The 18,834-nt window shown below is 43.7% G+C and overlaps 1 protein-coding gene across 1 annotated transcript in view; it reads left to right on the top strand.

Moving 5' to 3' along the window:
* The first annotated feature begins 2,845 nt into the window (after window positions 1-2,845).
* CHST15 (carbohydrate sulfotransferase 15) overlaps window positions 2,846-18,834 on the top strand; it is a 418,011-nt gene continuing 402,022 nt past the window's right edge. Inside the window, exon 1 of the mRNA XM_086950617.1 lies at window positions 2,846-3,049. The gene's annotated coding sequence lies outside the window, so the exon portion shown is untranslated. The remainder of the gene's footprint in view (window positions 3,050-18,834) is intronic.

Genomic DNA, 18,834 nt, shown 5'->3' with positions numbered 1-18,834 from the left:
ACACTGTTGGAGCAGCCCGCTGCCATCCGGGGCCGCTCTGACCATCATTCTGAGCCCCCTGCCCTCCCGCACTCATTGGTTGCTCTCTTCCGGCGGGGCTCCTCCGGGCAGGCGGAAGACATCTGCTGCTCGCAGTGGGGGCAGCCTCGCGCCCCCTTCGCCTCTGCTCACCACAGCTGCGGGGCTCTCCCTGCTGGTCTTCTTGCTTCTCTTGGTCGGTGCTGCCAGCGGCGGATCCCGCGGGGACCCGCGGCCTAGCCCCCACCTATTTTCGGGGACTCTTCACTCTCGGCGCGGCGGGCAGCATCTCCGGTCTCCCTCTTCACACGGGAGACCGGCAAAACGGGCACAGGCTTCCCCCAGGCAAAGGGGTAACGGAAATCACGGAAATCACGGAAATCACGCTCGCCAGGCCCCGCCCACGTTGTCCCAGGCAGGATTGCCTGACTTCCTCTTGGGCAGCCAATGGCAGCGCGGCCCCTTGGACGAGCCTCCAGGCTCCGGGGCGCGCTGCGGAGGTTAGCACTGTGATTTGTCACTTAAACACGGGGTGGACTCCCGTAAACTAAATAAATAAGGGCGAATATGCGGCGTCGTCAGCCGCCGGCCACATCAGCGCCTCCAGGCGCTAGGGGCTGATTACAGCGCTCACCAGCAAAATAAAGTGCCACGGGCAAGGCAAAGCGCTCCAAAGCGCTTTAGGACAATCAACAGCGCTCCCTGGCGCTAGAGCAAAAAGGAAGTGCTCCCAGGCGCTTAGGCTTCAACAAACCTGAGTAAAGGCAAGAAAAAAGGTCTCTTGAAGGAAAATGCAGCTTCTCCATGCTGCCAAAGGTCCCAGAGATTTCAAGGGGGCAAAGCAATGTCCCCCCCATCAGCCCAAGCAAGGCAGAGGGGTCCCCCAGGAGTCCAGGAAAGTCCATCAGGTGTCCAGAGGCTGGGCAGGGCCCAGGGATTCGTCTGAGCCCAAGAAGCAGCACGCCCCTGGTAGGATTCAAGTCAGAAAACAAGAACAAATTGGAAGGGGACACAGCCCGTTCTTATACAGGGAAAAGTCTTTGAAGTCTTTGTGCAGGCAGTGTGAGAACCAGCTAGAACTGGTTATAGGGAAGTCCTGTCAGTATCAGGGACAGAGGTGACAGTCACCCAGCGGGAGGTGGAGCCAGCATTGTGGTCAGGCAGGCACAGCCCTTCACTAACAGATGCCATCTCCTCCCACTTCCCTGGCAGCAGATGCTGCCTTTCATCCATGGGCTGACTCCGAAAACCTCCTGGGCTCTCCAGCCCCTGTCACCCTCAAACCAGACAGTCAATCCACAAGCAGGCCCAGGCAATCCTGGACCAGGCTCACCAGCCAATCACACGCCAGACACAAAGTACACAAATATGCCAACTTCTAAAAGTGGCACTTCTAGACTAGACACAATCATGCCGCATATACCATTAAGCAGCATTCAATCTCACGAGTTCTCTCATACCAAACTCGCCCCTGCACTCCCCACACATCAGGAACTACCATGGGCATACATATTCCCCATTTATTCCTATGGGAGGGCAGGTCACTCACCACACATACACAGAGAGCTCAAGCACTTTAAACTGTACCACAGTGAAAAAGTGCGCAGAGGCCTAAAATCACCACCACCAGGTTCCAGAAACAGGCTAGGAAAAAGCAAAAAGTCTCGGGGTGAACCTGCCTAAAGGGCCGGGTCCAACAGTGAGCATAGACAAACGTAACCTTCTCCTGTTAACATCTCACTTGGCATTATGGTCAGAGGACGCATAGTGAAGAGGCTACGAGTTTTTTGGTATCAGAAGAATCTGTAGTATCCAAACAGCATGAGCAGGGCGTCTCTTCACTGCCGGGCTGATTCAAGCAGATCGAAGGTGGGGGTGCTCACCTGCGTCATTATTCCTTAACCTACCAATCGGGATCCAACAGAAGTGATGGCACCACCTAGACTTCCCTGAACTCACGGCCAAGCAGATGCTTCGCAGTTTTCTCTCACTGTTTGAAAGCAATTCCTTGTTTCACATTTGTAAAGCTCATTATGGGAACCGTCTATATATTCATATATACATAATATATTATCTCGTGGTCATGAGGCGGGAGAAAAACACGCTGAACTCTTTCTGTACTGTACTGCTTGGTTAGCTTTTAAAATATGCATGCCTTCATTTTGTTTTGCTTGTGATAAATAATTGAAGGATTCTGATTTCTTTCGCTGTAATAGCCTCCTGGGGCTCCCTTATCTTCAAGATTACTCGGAGGAGGCTTTAGGGGTTACCCACATGCATAATTAAGGGTACAAGTCGTATCATTCCTGCCTGCACAAAGCAGGCCTCTCGCTGCTGCTAGAACTCTGTCCACCCAGCAATCCTAAGATATTCGTAGGAGCCTACCCCATTTTCATTTCTTCGCCGCCATACACTTCCTCTTTCTTTATCTCGGGGCCGGGGGTTCTTTTCATCCCTGCTTTCTCCTTAAGGTTCTTTCGCCTGCTTTTTTTTTGTTTTTCTAATTAACTGCTTTGTCTTTTTTGCTCTGCGTCAAAGCTCCCATAAACAACCATTGTGCCGGCCTAGTGACCACCACCTGCACAAATTTATCAGGATGCCATCACTGAAGTTCTCTTTTCGTGTGTGTGTGAATGGAGGCAGGTAAAGAGTCCTGGACGGAGACGCGAGCAGGGCGCTGCTGTGGGAAGCCGAGAGAGCAGAAGCTGCACACACAGAAACGAGCACGTTTTGGGTTAGAAGAGGATGGGAGGGGGAGGGATGACGTGGGCGAGGACCAATGCCTGGGAGCCAATGAGCAGCGCGCACCTCGCTGCTCCAGGAGGCTGAGCCGACATCCAGTGGATGGAGCCGGGAGAGGCAGACCGAGCTGTGCAAAGATCCTGGGGTGCAGGAGCCGCGGCGCTGAGAGGGACTCCAGCAGTCAAACCCACCCGCGAGCCTAATGCAGGCAGGCAGCCGGATCACTGGCTGTGAATTCAGAGGGTCTCGGGTAGCAGCATCAGGACTGAGCGCCGAGAGCTCCAGAGAGGTACCTCTCACGGCATGCAGTACCCTTCAGTTCCCACCGACAGCTCTCCTTCCGTGGTCTGCTTCTTTTACACTGGCTCCCTTCGTCCGTCTGCCCCTTCTATCCTTTCACCCCTTCAGGTTCCCTGCTCCTTTCTGCCTTCTGAAGCTCTACTTTCTCCTTTTGATTTCACGTTTATATTTCTTCCGCAGCCTCTTTAATTCCTCCTCTCTCTGCTCTCCTTCTCTCCTTAGATTGATCTTATTTTCCTCTGTTACTCTCATTCGTATATCTCCAATTTTCCAGTTTTTTTAACCTTTGTTTTTCACCGCTGTCTATTCCTGTTTCTGTTTCCCTTCTTTTGCTGTCATTCGTGTCTGTCCTCGTGTTGTTTCGACGCTCTTGCCCTCAGCTGCTCTCATTCGTTATTATCTATCATGTTTCTGGGTTCCATCTTTCACTCTTTCACCTGCGATCATACGCTTTTTCGTCACTCTGTGCATGGTTTCCTGGGTGTTTCCTCCCTCTGCTGCTCTCGCTCTCGTTTCCCCATTTCTCAAATCACAGTCTCTGCCACCAACTGTTACACTTCCTCCGGGCTCTTCTTCCTCTTTCTTCTCTTTTCTCCCCTCTGTAGCTCCTTCGCCCTCTTTTGCTCTCTGTTAATTTGCGCCTTCCTCCCAGAGTTACATTTATGTAGTCCATGCTGTTCACGTCGTTCTTTGACCCCCCCTTCATCTGCGGCTCTTATTCTCTTTCTCTTTCTTAGTTCTCATGTTTTTCTCTAGGGTTTGAGAGCCCATCCGTGCACCTCGGTTTCTTTTGGTGAATGCTGACTCTAGAGCGCTGCACATCCCATCGTGTCACACTTCTGACTGTTTCTACACCCCCTCTCCCTCTGTTCCGTGTGTGGGACACACCCCTGTAGAGTGCTTCCATCTCAGGGTGTCTTGGAATGTGCCTGGGCCCAACCTGGAGACTCCTGGGTGAGCCACTCTCGCAGTACTATGAATGGACCTGTCCTGTCAGGGACTGAGGACATGCACTTCTTTCATTTGAAAGGGAGTGTATCTGCACTTCTGGGCAGAGCTTCCATACTTTTAATGGGAGAGTACCAGCACTGTTCATTAGGACATAGGTACACGGGCACTGTGAGTACTTGCAATTTTATATTTCCATTTCATGCACTACTCTTGTGTGATATACTTATAGGTCCCTGTGAACCGCAGCCCACTCCTCGCCATGCTACGTTGTCATCGGAGCTTGAGGAGAGAGACAGTGTGTAGGTGGGTACCAGCCTAGGCACCTACTTGTGCAGTGGACAGATCCACGGAGTCTCCATTCTAAGGTGGCTCACCATGGATCCATCCTCCTTGACTCGCTTGGCCCAAGGATCAGCAAAGATGAGAGGCCTTACGGTACCCAACTCCACATAGGACCCTCTCTCCCTATGATTGCCCATTGTGGGGATGGTGGATGTTCCTCACCATTGACTTCTTATCCCTTTCACAGATGTCCTTCCTGCCTCCACCGCTGTCATGTTCTGCTTCTGCCTTTGTGTTTTCTGGCTCCATTCACCTCTAATACTCCTGTATTCTAATGCTCTCTATGGTTCTTTTAGTCATTTCTTGCCTCTCTCCTGCTTACTCTTCATCCCTTGGCTCTAGGGCTCTTCTGGTAATCTAATTCTTGGCTCACTTACATCTTTCTGGCTCTCATTATACCGCTCTTGCTGTTAACTGTTTGTGTTTGTTTTACCTGCATGTGGTCAGGATTCATTGCATGGACACAAGCACTGCTCGAAGGCTTACAGTCTTTGCATCTGACAGACTTGAGTGCTGCACATATCACTTGAAGGACAATTATATTGTTTTTAAAGAGGTATATACGTTTATGACCCTAAATGGATGGAGATCTGTTACTCAAGCCGAGCCTAGTGTGTATTTACAATTAGTCTATGCTGCTTGGAGGTATAGTAGTCCAAACAATGCTTAAATAGATAAAAACAATAACAATAATGAAACATTTTTTTTACATATATTAAACCTAAAATATTAAACCTAACACAATATTAAATATCTGTGCAATCGACAATTTATCCAATTGTATTTAAATATTCGAATTACCATATACAAATAGTTTTAATTCATATTTTAAACTAAGTAAATAAAAGATATACATACAAATATTTAAAATGTAAACCCATATTTTAACAATTCAAAAATACATAAATAATATTAACAGCAATTAAGCAAATGCTATTCAAAAGCATATATAAACAAATATGACACATTAATACATTTAACATAGAAAGAATTTTTAATGACGTTTTTCAAAATAAAATTATATAAAAATAAAAAATAGTAAAACATGAAAACAATAAAAACTGAACAACAGTAAATAGAACTCGTGAAAATACTTTGATTATTAAAAATCATTACACTGGTGAACATACATCGCTTATAAAAAAACATATATCAAAATGGCTATTAAGATATTTAAACATGGTACAAAGGACGGGAGTTATCTAGGTCCTGTGTTTTTAGTTAAGTTGTTTCTTCTTGGAGAATTGTTTTTTTTAAGGACCCACCGAGTATGTCCATTAAGTCTGTTTGTACCATCACAACAAGTAAAAAGGTAAAGTTCATCAATAAATAATTTAAAATCCTGTAAACCTATATTTAGTCATAATAATAAAGTATTAACTTATCTAAACAGTACGATTTTTTTTTTTAAAGAAGTAATTAAGAAACAGTTAAGAACCATAGTCATCCATTCTAGTTGTATCATCTGCTAGGGCCACAGGGCAGACATTAGTTATTTAAAAGCAATCATTAATAACGCTGGTAATGCAATTTTATATGTTTGTGGTAAAGTTCCTGATGATGCAGTTCCATTTATATGATAACATCCCTGCATACAATAATTTGAAAGTTCCAGGGATACACAGAAAAGCAAGATAGTCCATATGCAGGAGGCAGTAGTCAACTTCTCTTGAATGGTGCGGAGGAATGTGCAAATCAACAGAACAACGTAGTGCTTAATCCATCCATTAATAATAAACCATTGATGACTTGCTGGCTATCACTGTTTATAAATCTTCTTGCTGTTTCTGTGACATACTTGGTGAACCAGATATTAAGCTGTGTATTGTCGGGGTTCATTGATGTAAGGATAGCTTGCCAGCACGTGCGAATGCCAAGTTTGTTCCATTCACTCTTTAACAAGATCTTTCCATCGTCATGGACTGCAGGACATAGACATACCACATGCTCAATTGTTTCCATGCTACTCCTGCACCCCCTGCACGTCATGTTGGAATTTGCACAGCGCCAACTTGGCAAATGATACAGGAATGGCCATTCACCCATTCTGAGGGACAAAAATCTTTTTTTCCACAGCACTGAGTAGGTACATGACAGATGGGGTGCTATAATCCCTGGCTTAAATCCTGATATAATTGCCCAGGTTTGCTTACATTGTACCAGTTGGGCTCTATCCAAATGAAAAGACCAGATGCAGACGTCTCTTTTGATATGAATTTTAAGTGCCTGTTGCGATGGATTAGAGGTCCAGATTTCTTCTGTATTGAGGAGTTTTAGAGGGTCTTGCAGATAGCGCCAGTATGAACTGCCAAGTTGACCGGCTGAGATTTCCGCCCATTAGAGGGCTTCCAGGCTTCCTTCTCTGGAGGTACGCAATTTATTGCACAGCCTAATATACGCTCCACGCCCTACTGCTCGATGGTCTTGAAGACCAAACTCAAGACCTATTTTAGCGGGAGATGAAGTTTTTGGTAGGCTCAGCATCTGTTTGAATGTTCTTGTTATTATTTTGTTCATGATCTCCTGGCTATATGTGAGGAAATTGATGATTTTTGCCTTCATGACAGTTATGAGTGGGGTCATACTAGGACTGGGCAGTTGCCTTGCAAGAGTCTTAAAAGCCACCTGGATTGTCAGGGCTTTAACTTCTACCTCATCTCCATGTTTAGAGAATGATCCCCTTCTATCCAAATGGACCCCCCAGGTACTTGTAAGAAAGGGCTCTGTCCACATTTTTACCATTGTATTGCCAACCGCCACCTTGATATTTCCTTTGCCCAAAGGTGATTGCCCTTCTCTTTGTTGAATTGAGTTCCAGATCGTTTTCAATGGTATATAGAGACAACCGATCAAGTAGTCTCTGGAAGCCAACCCTGGTGTGACTAAGCAGGACCAGATCTTCCGCATACAGTAGATTACTAACTCTTGTTCCATGAGTTTTGGAGGATTAGAGTTAACTTCGTCAAGTGACTCTGACAAATCGGAAATGAAAAGGTTGCAAAGAAGGGGCGCCAGCACACACCCTTGTTTCACTCCGCAGGTTATTTGTATTTTCCTTGAGATGTATGCTCCATCCCCAATTTCTATCCGGATCCATGTGTTAGTGTGTAGCGCGATAATGGCTAGTTATAGCTAATAGCACTGGTGGAATCCCCCATTTATTCAGTTTGAGCCATAATCGGCTTCGAGGTTAGAGTTCGAAAGCAGTCTTAAAGTCAACGAAACAGCCATGCATTAACGTTCCTGAGGCTGACACTTTATCCAACAGGACAGAAATTGCAAGCAAATTTGTTATGGTGCCTGATTTTTGCACAAATCCTATCTGGTTAAAGGGTATAAAATGTTTTTTTGCGGCCCAGGACGCCAGGTCTTGAAGGAGCAGTTTAGCATAGTACTTCGATTCCACATTCAGAAGGGTGATCATCCTATGATTTTTCGGGTCTGATCTCTTACCGCCTTTATAAATTGGATGTATAATGGCACCTTGCCACCATTCCGGTAATACCGAGTTGATCCGGCAATAGGAAAAAAGAGGTGCCAATTGATTGGCACAAAATTTTGTATCCTGTTTAAACAGATACTGGTGTAGACCATTTGGCCCTGGAGCTCCATCTGAGCTGCCCTCTGTTATAATTTGAGCAGTTTTTCTGTAATAATTCCCAGTGTTGTTGGTACACTTTGTGACAGTTCTGTGGGCTGAAGAAAGGATTTCGCATCAGCTGTCGATGGAGTCTTTGTGTTTAATTCAGCGTGGTTTCCTAGTGTCCTACATCCATTATGCCTAATGATTGGCATACATTGGGTTGTAGAGCCGTAGCTAGTGGTTTGGCCAATGCGACATCTTTTTCTGGTTCCTCAAAATGAGTTGTTAGATAGGATACCCATTCAGCTTTAGAGATGTTAGCGCTACTTTGTCCTTCTTGTTTGTGTGTTTTGGAATTAACAAGTGACCAAAAGGATTATGGGTTATGATTTTTACCTGCGTGTATCAATTTTAGCCAGAATTGCTCTGAGACGTTTCTTTTTCTTGATGAATATTGCATGTCGAAGAGCTTTTTGGGCTTGCTCATATTTGTTGAGATTATGATCTTCCCTTGGGAGCCTGCATGCTTGTCTTGCCCACTGTTCGGTATTGATTTTAATTACCTGATTTTGGCTGTTATTATTGCCTGTTTCCTATTTTGGTTTGTCGCGTGGTACGTGGGAATTTTTTAAGCAGTTCCTGGGAGAAGAGTCCCAATGATGTAGTGGGCGGGGATGCAGCACTACTCATTGAATCTCGCTGATCTCTAAATTGGCTTATTATTGCTGGTATAATTGGATCAGACCATTTCAACCTTTTGAGATTTTCAGTATAGTTACCTCTTGAAGTCGGGCTTTTCATGGTATGATGTGCTAAGTGAAATGACAAGGTGGTTACTTGGGGGAGATGATCACTGTCTCCTCGAACAGCTATGGTGTAATTCTCGATGAAAGGGAGGATGTCCATGTTACAGATGGTATAGTCTAGAAAAGAATGGGTGTGACCATTTGATCTTGCAAGTTGGGAGGATTATCCTTAGGGAAGCAACCATTTAAAATTGGGTAGCCCAGAGCACTGAGTTGTAGCACCATATATTCGCCTAGTTTGCTGTATTTATTGCCAGTGGGATTTATTTGTTCCAGAATGTTTGACCACGGTGCGTCATACTCTTCCGAAAGTTCTTGAAAAAGGTTTGACGTGTAATCGCCGGATACTAGGCAAGCTGGTCTTTTATAGTTACTTTGTAGATTACACAATACCTGGAGTAGGTGATTAAACTTTGTTTTTTTCTCCCTGATGCTTTGTGAGATGTAGATATTGATCAGGCTCAGCTGTTCGGTCTGTTGGGATTGACGATCCTTACGCCGGAGATCCAATCTTCTTCAAATGTCAATTGCGCTATAATAACATTTAACTTGGCTGAAATGTAGATTGAGAGACCGCCACTGGGTAGGCCAGACTTATGCAGCCTCTGAGCAGGTGTTCTGTATTCCAAGTATCCTTCTATTGGGAGGCTGACCATGTTTCCTGCAATAGTGTAACCTCATAATTTTTTAAAAACGTTATCACATCTGAAGATTGAAGTTTTGGTGTAAGGCCATTGATGTTCCATGAACACACTGAGAGACCGGGTTGAGTTCAATTGTGATTTCCCCCGTCCAGGGCCGCTGGCAGCCAGCCCCAGTCAATCGCTGTGGTTTTGCCTCCTCTATTTTTGGATGGATCGCCTTACTGGGGATCGGTCTTTAGCTGATCTTAATATTGATAGAGCTTGTGGTCCTGGTTTATCTAGTATGGCCGGGGGTTTGCAAGGACCGATGGATACTGTGGTTCGGCTTGGGGAACTATTTTGATGCCCCATTTGTTAAATAGGTCAGACCTTGATATTACCTGTTCCTTGATTGCTACAGTTGAAAAAGTGATTAAAGTTGGTTCTGTGAATTGATTACTTCCGATAGATTTAAACTCAATTGAGATTATATCATTGGATTCAATGTGGCACAATTCAGAAGTACATCTAAAAAGTTTCAAAATGTTCCCTCTTTTCAGGATGTCATGTGGTCCTTCAGTGTGATATTCAGGAATAAATAACAGTTTGGTTTTTAAAATTGATTGTTAAGGGGTCATGGCCAGAGGTCTTATGATTGTTTTCGTCCGTAATTTGAGGCAGATCAATTCTCCTTTGAATATAGGGCGATTGCCTCTTGACCTATGCTCATCATCATGCTGTTCTATGGTTTCCGTGTTTTGGTTTTCCTTTGGTGCGTTTACCATATTTGTTGAGACTATCGGGTCATATAGTCTGGTCTTAATGATGTAAGATAATATTTCTGACTTCGTGACCTTTCCTGGCTCATCTGATGTCGCATCAGTAGCAAACATATTTAACCCCTTCGCAATGCTAAGGGGGCGGGGGTGCCGCGCGGGGAGCTCATGCTGGTGACGGAACCGCTGCGTCACCAGCCGCGGTTGCGCTGTGCTCATGACGGAGGTCTTTGTTTAAACAGCTGAATAGCTGGGAGGAATTTGAACTGACCTTTTCCATTCATATATATATATATATATATATATATATATATATATATATATATATATATATATATATATATATATATATATATATATATATATATATATATATATATATATATATATATATAGTATATTAATTTAAAAAATGAAAATTGTAATAACACAAAGTAAATTATCAAATAAATATGTAAAATTATTTAAAATAAAATGTACTTCCCTTCCTACTACCGAAAACGAAAACACATAATAAATTACATTTAAAAACAATATTAACATTTAAATATTACTTAAAAAAGAAATCAAATTAAAAATAATAGTATATTTGACAAATGTATTGGTTAATAAACCTATCAATAAAATAATAGGTAAGTCAAATGAAACAAATAATTTAAACAATAAACAATTAAAAACTGAACATATATAATTATCAATTAAATATTTAAAAAACCTAATGATATTAATGAAAATCAATTATTCACACCGTTGCCCTACAAACCCAAAACGTACTACCAAAATATAAATTAGCAATTAAACTATGAAATATAAAATGTACTTTCAAATAACAAATTAACCGTAAATGTTAAGTAAATTAAAAATAAGCAATGAAGCAATTTACGTAATTAATAACTAAATAAATATTTAATTCACATTTAGAAAATTATTATTATTAAAAATAAGTAAATTATAATTAAATTAGATTCTCGCCGTATTCCTAAACACAACAACCCACAACTGCTCTGTATATTACTAATTAAATATATATTCAACTTACACATTTAAAATTGCTTTGGGGCTTGGGCATGAATGAGCTGTACGATGAATGTTGCCATCTTGCATTAAGATCTAAATGTCCTTAACCTCAGGCAGGACAGGGTCAATAAATCACTACTTTTAGAGTCTAAATCCCAATCTTGCTTAATAGCTTGCTAAGGAATGTGGTCCTGGGAAAACAAAACAGTGAGGCATAACAGACTTTTCTTAGATTATAATCAGAGGCTGAGTATTCTTCTCACTCTCCAAGCTTGGGAAGGCTGCTTCCCAGCCACCTACTTGAACATTAAGCTGTCTCAGGCTTGGAGCAAGATTTGTGAACAGCCATTTATTAAAATGTTAACCACACCCTCCCTCTCTGGAAGGCTCTTTTGAAGATAATGCCAACTGTTTCAATAATTAGCTCTTATTAGCTCTTAATTACTTAACCCGCTAAAGTAAAAGCTTCAGGTCCCATGGTTTACATAGGCCCTGCAGGAAGAAAGAAGCAAGTGAAAAACGCTGAGAACAATACAGAGAAGGAATGACCACCTTTCACATAAAACTTCAAGGAGGCATTAAAAGTATTATAAATTCATCAGGAGGACACCGACAGACCTTTATATGTAGAACTTTAACGAGACCCCTAGTGGCCCTAATGAAATTCTCAAAATTGTTAATTCTCACTTAATTCCTCTCAGTTAAGCCCCTACATTACTCCTTCCTTAAAATTCTGTGAACACTTGTCTGAGTTATTTTATGGTAAGATAGAGAAAATGTAACTGGATTTTCTTTAATTCCTCCAGGAAATATCGATTCTTTGCCCACTACAGAGCCAGCTATCTCTCCTAGTGCGCTGCATGGGTATCACTGGCGGACTCACCCCAAGCATTGATTAAGTGCATGTTCAGCTTCCTGTCAGGCCCTGGCCTCCCAAGAAGGCCTAGGAAGGCACTGTAGATCATAAATCTGAGGCTTGACCAACGGTTTGGTTAATCACTGGAGACCGTGACTGTTTCTGACTTCAGGAAGCATGCATATGTTTTACCACTGCCAAAAGACCATTGATGGATCCTAAAGTCCTATCAAATTATCATCCAATAGCTTTGCTACCAAGATAATTGAAAGGTTAGTCAACTGTTAGCTGTCTGACTAGAACAGCACAGGCTTCTGCATGTCTTCCTGTTTTCATCCAAATTACATTCGCACTGCATCAAGTTACCCAATTTTGCACGTTCAGCTTGAATCAAGGTCACTCTGCTGCTCTAGTGCTGTTGGACACACCACAGCATTCAACATAGTGTCAGGTCGGCTCCTCCGATATGCTGAAGGAGCGTCACCCCCCTGCCCCCCATTGCCAGCACCCTTCAAATCATGAGAAAGAAAGGATAACAAAACTTAAACCCGTACTATTACCATTTTATTTCCCTTTGACAGTCTTGGTGACTGGACCACAGTGACGACAGGCACTAAGGGGAGTGGTATATGCACTCCCTTCACTGCACAGGATGGTTTGGCCGGCCGGCGCAGGTGGGCCAAACCATCATGCACAGTGAAAGTTCTCTCCAACCCAGCAACGCTGCTGGATTGGAGATAAAAAGGCACAGACTCACATTCTGTCCTGGAGCTCAAATTGAGGGCGCTCAGGCCAATCCTGGTCTCATGCAAGAGCAACTTCAAGATTGGCCGCAGAGCAGGCTGGAAGCCTGTGCCTTCAACCTTCAGAAGAGGAAGAGAGCAGAGGAGCGCGACTCCATGGAGGGCAGCAGGTAAGTTTTTTTTATTTTTTAAATTGCTGTCCCTAAGTCCCCCTTTCCACCCCCACTCCCCTGCTCAGCCTTTTTTCTGTGACACGAGCCGCACCCGTGTCACACTCTATCTTGCATACACAACTTGCAAGTGTGGGGGTCGAGGGGCTGGCCATAAGCTGGATAAAATATTTCATTTTTGACAGAAACCAATTAATCAGGATCTCTTTTTTTCAGCCGAACTCTAAAGAGCTAAACTATGGAATGCCACAGCCCTCTACTTGTAGCCCAATGTTATTAATGTCTAAATGGCCCCTTTAGCTATAACTATTAAGTCCTATGCTCTTAGGGTGGCTTTGTTTGCTTACGATGCACAGATGATGTTCCCCATTGATAAAAATCCTGCCATTTCTCAGGAAGCCGTTGGAGTATGCCTTACTCAGCTTCCTCAATGGACGAAGAACAGCTGTCTGAAATTATTCTTGGAAAAAAACTAACTTTTGATCTTTGGTGTTCCCCAAGCCATCTGGTCACCTGATTGGTGGCTTAAGGAAGTGGGAGAGTCCCCTTACCCCATTAGCACAGTGAGAAATCTAGGTGCCAAATTTGAAGCTGAGTAATACCTCCGCCCCGTATAGTCCACTACCGGCATCTGTTTTTCTTTATTACGCTCTTTAAAAAAATGTTTGGACATTTTTCTTGTCTCAGTATCAATACAGTTGTCTATGCTCTAGTTACATAAACCTGGATTATGCTCACTCACTTTATCTTGGTCTTCCTCTGTGTCTGGTTTGTTGGCTTCAACTGGTGATAAAACCAACAGCTAGACTGGTTTTGAAGATCCCACATCATCAACATATCACATCACATCTCAGTTCCCTATAGTGGCTCCCAGAGAGCTTGAAAATTCATAGTGTAGGTCCTGGCTATCTGACTGAATGTGTAAAACATTATTATCTCATCAGAGATTTGAGATGGTCATATGCACAACTGTTACTGATTCCTTACATTAAGGGCTTGAGGAAAGGTTGGCTTTCTTCATGCTCTTTGTCGCAAAACTTTGAAATGATTTTCCTGTAACTTTATGTAGCACTAGCAGCCCGTCCCGACGTTGTCCTGGTACGAAAAAGAATGTCTTAAATGGTTAGAATAGGCAAGGCAAAGTTTTTTTAAAGGTTCTTGGCATAGTACATTTATTGTTTCATGAGACTTGCCTGTGCGGCTGCTCAAAACCCCTCTTTCTGTTGTGCGGAAGGTGAGCGTGTGCTCTGCGGTTTGATGTCCTTTCCACAGAATGCGAACGTGTCTGTCCGCTCCTGCCGACGCCCCTGTTAAAAGTTCATGGCATAGTACATTTATTGTTTCATGCGACTTGCCTGTGCGGCTGCTCAGAACCCCTCTTTCTGTTGCACGGAAGGTGAACGTGTGCTCTGCGGTTTGTTGTCTTTTCCGCAGAATGCGAACGTGTATGTCCGCTCCTGCCGACGCCCCTGATCAGTCCAGGCATGTACACTGAGGGCGTGTGCCTTAGTAGGTTCACACACTCCCCAAAGACTTGCTTGGTGCACTTAGACGCCCTACACAGCATCACTGCCAAAAGCCACAACTCCAAGGACGCTATTCCCCCTCTCCGCAATGCTTCCGGCATCTCTGAAGGCACACGCTCATAACAATGCTAAACGACACACCCACTTCAAGACATGTCAGAACGCTATTCTCACACAGAACGCTTTTCGCAAGCATTGATTTACAGCAGAACACCCACACCCACAACGGACTACTTTGTCCCAAAACGGTCTTTTTCACTTGTAATGTATATATCGGGCTCATGGTGATTTAAGGTTGTTGAGAAATCCTGCCCCTGGATTGGTGTGTTAGATGCATTTCCTTGCTGCACTATCACAGGAAATAACCTTAACAACGCAGTCATTACATCGTGTTACCTTTACAACTCAGTTGTTACAACGACAGTGTTGTTACATCGCAGTATCATGACAATGCAAGTCTTTACAACAATTTGCTTTAGATGGCGCTTTAAAAAGGAATAGTATAATTTGCTATTCCAACACTTTCCCTACTGTTGCGCACACACTGGAGTTGGAATAGTGAATTATATTATTCCTAAATCCAGCGCGCCATCTAGAGCAAGTCGTTGTAACGACTTTCGTTGAAATGGTACTGTGATGTAACAACGCGGTCGTTGTAACAACTGCATTGTAATCGCATGGGTTGTAATCGCATGCGACGTAATGGTATATATTCCACTATCACTCACAAGTTCCAGCATAATTGGTATCTGAAACTCTCAGAAAACGTACATCCTGTCATGCCAGGTTTTATGTACCACATAATATCATTTTAACATGGTGTCTGAAAGTCTTCCTGGAGACGACATATGTCTGTGCTATGTCTCTCACCAGCTCACTTCAAAGGATTCGATACATGCAAGACAGGGTATGGCCTTGGTATTTCATGCTTTATAGAGTCTGTACCGATGACGTGGGTACTCTCTGAATCTATTTTCACACTGCACTGCACTCTTCCTGCTACAGTACGGGCTACCTTTCTTCTAAAGGAACAAAAGATTGTGTCTCCTTGAGTTTTCAACACAAACATGCTAACACCCCACAATACTCTTTACAGCCAGGCGCAACAAGCAAACAGTACCAGCTGGAGAATGTTTGACGTTTCGTTACTTCACCATAGTTGTTTTTGAAAAACGTTTCTAAAAATCCAATTTGAGATAAATGTGTTTTGTCATAGGATTTGAGTATGTTACATACATGAAATCTCTAGAATTATGCCCCACGAAGTTACAAATGTTTATGCTCGGAAAGAAGCACTTTGAAAGTGAGGCGCATATACATTTGAATTATAGACACCTTCTTCAAAGACACCCAGTGAAAGGGAAGAAATGTTACAGTAGATCACTGACATCCATGACAGCTTCAACACCATGACCGCCCCGACTACGCCAGACCCCGCTCCCCCTGTGAACACCACCAGCGCCAACCGCCCTTACCTCCTGGGCCAACATCAATGACGACGAGAAACGCAAGGTCATGAACTCAATCCACTCAGGATCTCCGTCAGACCCGTGCCCACATCACGTATTCAACAAAGCAGACGCCGCCATCGTAACCCAACTACAGAAGATCATCAACATCTCCTTCGAAACAGCTACATTCCCAGAAGGCTGGAAGCACGCCAAAATCAACGCTCTCCTCAAGAAGCCCATAGCGGACCCCAAGGACCTCAAGAACTTCCGACCCATCTCTCTGCTCCCGTTCCTGGCAAAGGTCATCGAGAAAATCGTCAACATGCAACTGGCCCGCCACCTGGAAGACAACAACATCTTGGACCTGTCGTCCCAGTCTGGGTTCAGACAAAACCACAGCACCGAGACAGCCCTCATCGCCGCCACAGACGACATCAGGTGCCAAGTAGACAACGGCGAAATGTCAGCCCTCATCCTCCTGGACCTGTCAGCTGCCTTCGACACGGTCTGCCATCGTACGCTAAAGACACGCCTCCTAGAAGCCGGAATCCAAGAGAAGGCCCTTGACTGGACCACGTTCTTCCTCTCCGGCAGAACCATGAGCGTCCGCCTCCCGCCCTTCCGCTCTGAAGCCACCGACATTATCTGCGGCGTCCCCCAGGGCTCATCCCTCAGCCCGACTCTGTTCAAGGTCTACATGGCCCCCTCGCACGAGTGGCCTGCCAACACGACCTCAACATCAACTCCTACACCGACGACACCCAGCTCATCCTCTCCCTCACTTAGGACCCGCACACCACCAAAACCAACGTCCGTCGTCGAATGGATGCAGAACAGCGGTCTGAAACTGAACTCGAACAAGACGGAGGTACTCATCCTCGGACCCACCCACTCAGCCTGGGACTACTTCTGGTAGCCGACCACACTGGGAACGGCACCAACACTCACCGACCATGCACGCAACCTAGGATTCATCCTCGACTACTCCCTCTCCATGTCTAAAAAGGTCAGCGTCGTCTCCTCCTCCTGCTACAACACCCTCCGCATGCTCCGCAGGATCTACAAGTGGATCCTGACCGAAACAAAAAGAACGGTGACACAGGCCCTCGTCAGCAGCATACTGGACTAAGGCTACGCACTCTATGCAGGAATCCCTGCCAAACACCTACAACGACTGCAATGCATCCAAAATGCCTCCGCCCGACTGATCGTCAATGTCCCCCGCCGCAGCCACATCACCCCCCCCTGAGAGACCTACACTGGCTCCCCGTTGACAAGAGGATCACCTTCAAGCTCCTCACCCACACTCAAAAAGCACTCCACAACGCCGGACCAGCCTACCTGAACAGCAGACTCAACTTCTACACCCCAACCCGCCAGCTCCACTCCACCAACCTCGCCCTCGCCAATGTCCCCCGCATCCAACGAACAACCTCCGGCGGAAGATCCTTCTTCTACCTCGCCGCCAAGACCTGGAACACCGTCCCTACCCACCTACGGCAGACTCAAAACATGCTCGCCTTCAGAAGACTCCTTAAGAGCTGGCTCTTCGAGCAGTAGCAGCACCTCCCTCCCCTCAGTCCCTTGAGACCCTCACGGGTAAGTAGCGCGCTCTACAAGTATTCTGATTGATTGATTGATTGATTGAAGCTTTCATTGCTACTGAAGGCAACCCTCTCCCTCGAAGTCATTAAAACACTGTTTCTGTACTAGAATTTGTGTGAAGGTCTGGTGCATGCTGGTTGTTGTATCCATGTTGTGCTCCCATTGAACTAATTAGAGAAGCGCCACTGGAAACTAAGGGGCATATTAGCAAGAACCTCATTAAAATTATCGCCGTTTTAGTGGCAGGAAACTGCCACTAAAACGGCCGTAATGGGCTTGTTAATATGCGTTATAGAATTCCAATAGAAGCCCTGGTTAGATGTGCAAAACATGTAACCTGGGCTTCTATTGGAATTCTATAACACATATTAGTAAGCCCATTATCGCCGTTTCAGCGGCAGTTTCCTACAGCTAAAACGACGATAATTTTAACGAGGTTCTCGCTAATATGCCCCCATGATCTGTAGATGAAAAGCCCAAAACCAGAGACCAGTGGCCAACTTATTGCCAGCTTGTAGAGGCGGATTACCGATTCTGCATTACTTTGCTCATAAGATTGGCTGTGACGTTGCAGCAGGATCACTGGGAATCATTACATCAAAATGGGTATACAGTCAAAATATCGAGTTTTTATTATCGATTTGCATTAATATCGATTAAAAAATATAGAATGGACACAATATCGACTGGACAGAATATAGACTACAAAAATATCGAATAGGATAGCATTAATATCAAATTAAAAAATGTAGAATGGACATAATATCGAATGGACAGAATATAGACTACAAAAATATCGAATTTGAGGTAAGTAAGTTAATATCAATTTTTAAAGTGTTTTTATGTTACTATATGTTTGAAAAGTGTATATTTATTTTATTATTTATAATAATTAATTATTTTTATGGAATTTAATTTTTGCGTAATATAATTCTGTAGCGGGTTGTGGGTTTATAGGGGAATAGGGTGGGAAGTAATTTAATTATAATTAATTAAATATGTTAATTTATTCATTGGTATTTATTTTTAATTAATTATTAATTGGTAACTAATTTAAACATAATGGCTAATTAATTTTAATTAATTTATTAACTGATAATTATGTTAATTGTATTAATTTTGTTTCTGTAGTGGGTTGTGAGTTTATAGGGGTATAGGGTGGGGAGTAATTTATTTGTAAGTAATTCTATTTTAAATTTTTTATTTTTATTTTATCAAATGTTTAATTATTTTCTAATTGTTAATTAATTTATTGTTAATTGGTAAATATTTGTATTAGTAGGTAGTTATTTTTATAAATTATTTTTTATTTGCATTTTTAATTG

Source organism: Lissotriton vulgaris, unplaced genomic scaffold (genome assembly GCF_964263255.1).
Source record: "Lissotriton vulgaris unplaced genomic scaffold, aLisVul1.2 SCAFFOLD_656, whole genome shotgun sequence".
Classification (NCBI taxonomy): Eukaryota; Metazoa; Chordata; class Amphibia; order Caudata; family Salamandridae; genus Lissotriton; species Lissotriton vulgaris.
Note: the sequence above shows the minus strand (reverse complement) of the source record. Positions and strands in the feature narration are given on the sequence as shown.